Genomic DNA, 6,890 nt, shown 5'->3' on the forward strand with positions numbered 1-6,890 from the left:
CAGCCTTGCTCTTTCTGTGATTGTTTTGCAAAATCTTTCTGCTGTAGTTCTACATTTTGGTGGCTGGAATCTCCTCTTTAATGAGATTTAATCTCTCAGAGTAAGGAGCAGCCCTTGTCCCAAAGACATCATGTTTCCTATGGTCCACTGTAGCAGGTGCCATAAGCTGTCAGATAAATGTGAACATGGGTCTGGTTGCTGCCACAGCAGAGTCCTGAGAAGGGATTTGAAGGAGAGCTGGAAGGTGTCCTTCCCTGTGGAAGTTCATAGCAAATTTTAAGAGCACTCCAATAACAACATTAAAAAAAAACCCATAAGAGCCTCCTGAAGTGCAGGATGAGACCTAGGCTGTACATCCATAGAATTTTGACTATCAGGATGTGAAATGGGACCTTGAGTGCTGGCTGTGCCTGCTCAGGCCCCGAGCTGTGGCTGTGCTCCCTATCTCCCCATGAGAAGCAGAAGCCCAGCTGGGAGCCAGCCCTTTGGTAATGGCCTGCGAATTTCCCCGGGCTCTGCTAATTGCTGCCTGGCTGCTAGTTACAACTCCAAGTCAATTGCTGGGAGTGTTGGGCCCTGCAAAACAACCCCTTGAAATCAGTTGTTAGCCCAATTAACAACCAGTTTGGCTTGGGTTCAGGCTGTTAACCATCAAACAGCTAACTGCTGGTAATGATTGATTTCTCAGCAGTTGGGGCTGCAGTGCAGGAGCCAACCTCTGTCACAAAAAAGCCATTAAAACCAAAATTTTGTGAATGCATCTGGCTCAGGCAAACGTTTGAGTTGTCCCACACCAGCAGAGCAGGCAAGGGGATGACCACAACTTTTATCCATTTTGATTAAAGTGGGGGTCATTGGCATGTGTTGGGGTGAGCTGGCAGCCACCAGAACAGGGCTGCCACCACACAGTGCTCCAGGAGGGCAGGCACTGCTCTTTGTAGGGCAACCATTGATCCTTGGGGGCATCACAGCATTCGAGGGTGGGAACAGCTCATTGTCCAGCTCTCTTCCACAGTTACTGTTCCAGCCAGCAAACCTGCACAGGTTAATGTATCTCGTTTGGATGTTCAGGTGTTTCCACAAACCAGCATTTCCATCTGTAGCACCAGCCAGGAGCTTGTACAGGGACAGCAGCTCCAATCAGCAAGAGCAAGCTTGGGATGTCTCCATAGCAGCCTGGGACACTGTGCTTGCTGGAAGGCAGTGTAGGCTCCTGCAGGTGGGAGTACCTCTATAAAAGCTATAAAATACTCTTTGGGTCCCAGGGTTCAGGCAGGGGTTGTTTAGGACTGCTGGTCAGGTCTTCATCCTTTTCCCTCCACAGTTTCAGGCCCAGGTTCTCCACTGTGCCCTGACAGGCTGGTTCAAACACATTGCTGGTGTTACATCCAGAGCTTCCTCCCCCGGGGATATTTTCCCCCAGATCAAAGTGGCTGATTCAAGCTGTAGCATGTTTGGGGAGGAGGAAGGCAGCCACCTGTTAAGGAAAGACTTTGAAAATGCAGAGGATGCACTTCAGAGGTTGACTTTGTGAAATGTAGGCTCCAATGGAGGGTGAGGAGTGAGCACCTCGATGAACAGCACTGTGGTGGTTGTGCTTTTGTGGGTACTCAGGGGCTGTGCTCCTGCCAGGGCCTGAGCTGTTTCTGAAGCTGGGACCTGGTGCCTTTCAGCAGGACATGTGCTCCTGAGACCCATGCAGGGGTTTCAAAGATCTTCCTGCAGGGTTCCTCTAAGTGCAGATCTGGTTCTCCCTGGAGCCATGCTTTTCTGTCCTTTCACTGCATGCATGGTCATCCCAAACTCCCACCAGTACATAGCCCTGCATGGTGCACGTTTTCTGTAATTAGCTGTATTAGATCCTTGGGCAAACAGGACAAAGTTGTTTATTTCATCAGATACCTACTAAAATAAGATGGGTTCTCTCCCACATTGGGATTACCTTGCCACCCATACTGGGGGGCTGGGTTGCAGCTGAAGCTCCCCCCAAGCCAGGCAGTGCATGTGCAGTGAGCCTCTACATCCAGGAGATCAGTCAGGGTTTCACCTCCAGTGTGCACAAGAAGAAACTGGTTCTTACAAAAGTAAAAATGAGGAGTTTGGGGTAGGCAGACAACCCAGTTTTCTCACTCATTGTGTCTGTGAGCAAATGTTTTACTTGCAGCTTATGCATTTGGCTGGGCTGAATTACAGCAGCTCCAGCCTGTGCATCCTCTGGGTGTCCATTCCCCCTGAGCTCTGTTGGACACGTCCTTCCAGGTGGTGCTGATGGGTGCATCCTGCCTGCTGGAGCTGGATGAGCTCGGCCCCCTCAGACTTTCTGTATACCAGAGAAGGTCAGCTATAAACAGAAACGATTGCTTTTGTTGGGGGCTCTTTTTAGACATCAGAAATGCTCCATCATCACCAGGCTGGCTTAGCTTTCAGCAGCCAATGCAAGAGGAGCCAAACCCTCAGCAGAGAATTTAGAAGGAGAAGAGCACAGACTTTCCAGAGCTATTCTGCCAAAGTATCACATCCTCATTCCTACTTATACTTTGTGCCACAGCAGTCGATGCTGTTCTGGGCTCTGCACAGACACAGGGTGAACACAGAGGAGCTCCCAGCCAGAGATGAAAGCAAGTGGCATAGCCCCTCTTTAGAGAAGGTGTGGAGGAAATCAGTAACCAGAAAGATTGAGATCTGATAGAAATTCTGGCAGAGCTGCAAATCAGCTGAATCAATCTGTAAGAGGCCAAGAAAAGGTATGGCAGTGGTCCAGTGGGAGAAGCAATGCATATATGCAATAATCTGAGTTATAAATGAGGTATAAAACCACAAACCTGATTTTTTTTTCTAAACCTCACGTCCAATTCCTCAGCTTTGACTGAAGATTGGACTCTATCCTGAATGCTGACTGGATTTGTTACATCAGCAGATTTCAAGGTCGTGGGGAATATTCGGAATGTTCGTCCCAGTCTTCTGCATACTTGGATGAGAGAAACCTGCTCAGTGCCTTCTGAGTGAAAGTCACAGCTCTTACTGAAGGAACAGGAAGAAAGGATATTCTGCAGGGACCCCATATTTCAATATTCTTTGTAATTTTTGGCCTAAAATGCCTAACTTTAACTCGCAGCACTTGATCTTGCCCTCTTCCAGCCTACAGTGTCATCCCACCTGACCAAGTTTCTCCAGGCAGAGCAAGCAGGTTTCCCAGGCCTCTCTGAGCTCTTGTAGGGACTTTTTAAGCAGATTCCCATGTGTCAATATCTCTTGTGAAGTGCAGCCAAGTGTCTTGGCCTCAGCATCTGGTGATACAGTCTGGTGTTGGCTTGGCTGTGTCCAGGACCTTGAGAGGAGAAAAGATGCAACAACCACCCAGATGTCTCTGCTCAGGGCTGGTGTTTTCCAAGAGGTTCTTGCAGGACTTGCAGAGCAATACCAAGGAGCTGTAATCCTCATTCAGATGGGACCAATATAGCTCCAGTCTGTTTTGAAGAAGAGAGACGTGGATGGTCCTCACAGGAGGTGCAGGTAAGGAAGTTACAGTCTCCTGACACTTGCATCCAGCTGCAATGGCCACAGCACATCTCTAAGGCAAAGGCAGCATTTATTTTATAATGAAATCTGAAATGCTGGATCTTGTGCCTTCCCAGGAGGACTCTATCTCCTGTCATCTATATATTGACATCTGATCTATTTTTGGTCTCAGTTGTGATGGGTAAAGCCAAAGTCTTTCCTCCAATTTCACTAGAACCACTGTGGATAAGTTCACATGTGAGCAGAAGGTGGTTTGACCTAATTATCCTCCAAGCCCATGTCTGCAATTCTCTCACACTAAGCCAGCACAGCGACAGCAGTGAGAGCACAGGTTTTCATATACCCAAGGGTTTTGGCAGAATCTGTGTTTCAGGAGCTGGGCACTGACCCCAGATGCTGTCCCACGGCACTTTTGAGGAGTGACCAAGATGTAGAGGGGCACAATAGGGCAGGAAGTGCTGTGGAAACTGCAAATTCCCAAGGCTGTGGCTGTGGCTTGTGGCAGTATGTGCAGCACCTGCTGCCCTGACCCAAATCCCACCACTATCACAAGCTGGTTAATTATTAGAAAAGCTCTTTCTTACTAATTGCTGCTGGCTGGTGAAGGGGCATCCCCAGCCCCTAAAGGACTGGTGGGATCAAGATGGGAGAGCAGTGGTTGCTGACATGAGCTGAGCTCCATTGTGGAGCCTGAAGGTGTCTGCACTTCACTCCCTCTCAGAGCGATCACTGCAAGGAGCTGAGAGTTTCACCACCTCCCCCTGCAGAGCCGTGGGCTTGCCACGCACTTGACACTGGTGCAGGGGGATGACTTGTGCTTGATGACTGTCCCCACCACAGCAGCCGCCCGTCCTTCACCAGTGCTCCCCTCCAACCTCCTTGCAGGAGCGGTGGCATTCCCTGGATGAGGCTGAACTCCAGGGCGGTGTGGTGGGATGTGGAGGTGGCACCCCCGGGGCCAAGCTGCCAGCTGGTGAATGTGACAGCCTCCAGGCCACTGTGGTCCCAGGCACTCCAGTCACCAGCTGGGGCTTCTCAAACCAGGTCTGGGGCTCCCTGGGGGAGCCAGTTTGCCTTCAGCTTCAGTAAGGATGAGAAACTTCCCTACAGGTAAGAGAAAATTACAGCTGAGGTTTTTGTGCTGATGGCGATACTCTGTGAGCTGGGATTTCAGACAAATCCTCAGCACTGTGACATGGATCACATTACACATGGTGTGGATGGGGCATTTCTTTTGTGTATTTGCTACCTTTGGTGTGGAAAGCTGCACTGCTGCTGTGAGCAGAGGGACAAACAGCAAAGGGGACAAAGCAGGCAGGAGTGTGGAGTAGTCCTACATGGAAAAGCAGAAGCAGCTGGACTGGCCAGTGGAAGGGCGAGGAGGGGCTTTGAGTCCCATCCTATGCTCCCTAAGGTAGGTTTCCTGGCAATGAATACCTGTTGGAAGGAGAAGGAAGCTGGAACTGGTTAGTGAAGCACATAGGCTTTTAGTCCTCTTGTCACTCAGGAGATGACAAATGCGGAGTCTCTGCTATTGAGACCAAGTGAACCCCTAACGGGCTGCTTCAAGGGACTGTCACGTAGAGAAATGGCAGTGTGACACAGACAGCTATTTCATGGGTACTTTACTAGGCAGCACCCACTGCTCACTGTTCCTCTGCTGCCTGCTCCACCCCAGAGGCAGCTTCACCCTGTGGCATGGCAAGCTGGGATGACCTGGCTATAACCTGTCCTGATGAATGGTCCAGAGGAGTTGCACTGACTGGAGATACTGGACGCTGAGATCAGACTCTGCTCCGGGTCTGGGCAGCATCACAGGCACTGTGCACTGGTGGGTACTTTTGGATCTGGCCCTCCCCACTGGTGCCAGTGCAGGAAAGCTCTGACTGTGCCAGCTTGCAGGATTTTATGCATAGGATGGATAATGCTGCCACTGCTGTTGTCTGGAGCAGGTTTGAGCTGTTACTTGAAGCTGGCTGTGTGGGAAGCAGTCATAATACAAAAGGTCATAAGGATAAAGGTAGAGTGAGTGTCAGTGGGGCATGAAGAGCTCAGGATGGGGAGGAGGAGTGTCATCAACATAGTGCAGAATCCTCATCCCCAGAAACCTTACTGTGTTGCTTCTTGCTCTGCTTTAAACCTATAGAGAACCTGTGGGGGTAGGAACTCTGAAGAAGTTTGTATGTTATTTCAGGAACATTCATCGTGGGGAAGCAAATCTTTCCCTACCAAAGCAGTGAATCCAAACCTCTGCCAACAGCCTAGACAGAGAAGGCTCAGCCCTAGATAAGATCTGAGGCAGCAGGTGAACATCAGGACGCTGCAGGACCATAACACAGACTTAGCTGCAAGCTGGGTGCACTATTTACTGGTGGGAACTGTCATGGAAGGCAACAGGTCTCTGGAGTTATTTCCCTGTATTGAGCTGCTAGGAAATGTCTGACCTTCCTTGAAACCAGAGTATGCAGAGCAGCCTGCTTACCCTCAGCAGTGATCTCTGGGCAGGAAGCTCAGATGTGAGCGATGGAGGCAGCAGCTTTGCTGAGGAAATGCATTTAATTTGATCTACACTGCAGTTTTTGTTGGAAAAAATGTTGATGCAGTAACATTCTGCACAGTAACTAGGGGTGGATTAAAGGTCATAGAGATAATGTAGCATGCTGAATTCACAGGTGGCAGATGGGAAGAGTCTAAGACGCACTGCGAAAGTCTCCCTAAAGTGTCTTCTCTGCAGCTTTATCTGTTTGACTCAAGAACTGGGTTTGCTTGTCCTTCCTAGCACGTTTCACCCTTGCTTGGACCTTTCTGCACACTGGGAATAGCTTGGCTAGTGAGGCTGCACCTGAATCTTTCCCCCATGCTTTAAATCACGGGGTGACCACTTAGCACGGTGCAGGTGGAGCAGGGAAGTGTTTACTGATGGGGATGCAGAGATGGCTGGGCAAACACAGCCTCCAAAAAGCAGTTTCCTGTGCAGATGGGTCTCGCTGCAGAGCAGGCTCTTGGGAGAGGGCAGGAGCAGGCTTCCCCAGTCTGCTGCAACTTTTGCCTTTATCTGAGGGGATGAGAAGTCTTCAGTAGAAGACAGCAGGTCTGTGACAGAAGCATTTTAAAGGACTGTTCCCAGAGGTGTAAAATTCAGTACTGTGCACTGGGACTACGTGTCTCAATGGACAGTGGAGAGCCTCACACATTCCAGCTCACAACATGGAACAAGTGGCCGACCACCTGAGCTCCTCCTGCCCTCTGTGTGAAACAGAGCTGGTGCCAAATCACTCCACAAGTCCCTGGAAGTTTCCCAGAGGTTTTGGAGCATCCAGTGAAGGATGTTGCAGCGCAAAGCATTGCTGTTTATTAATTCCACCGTTATC

The sequence above is a fragment of the Fringilla coelebs genome, assembly GCF_963513975.1.
Source record: "Fringilla coelebs genome assembly, chromosome: 8".
Classification (NCBI taxonomy): Eukaryota; Metazoa; Chordata; class Aves; order Passeriformes; family Fringillidae; genus Fringilla; species Fringilla coelebs.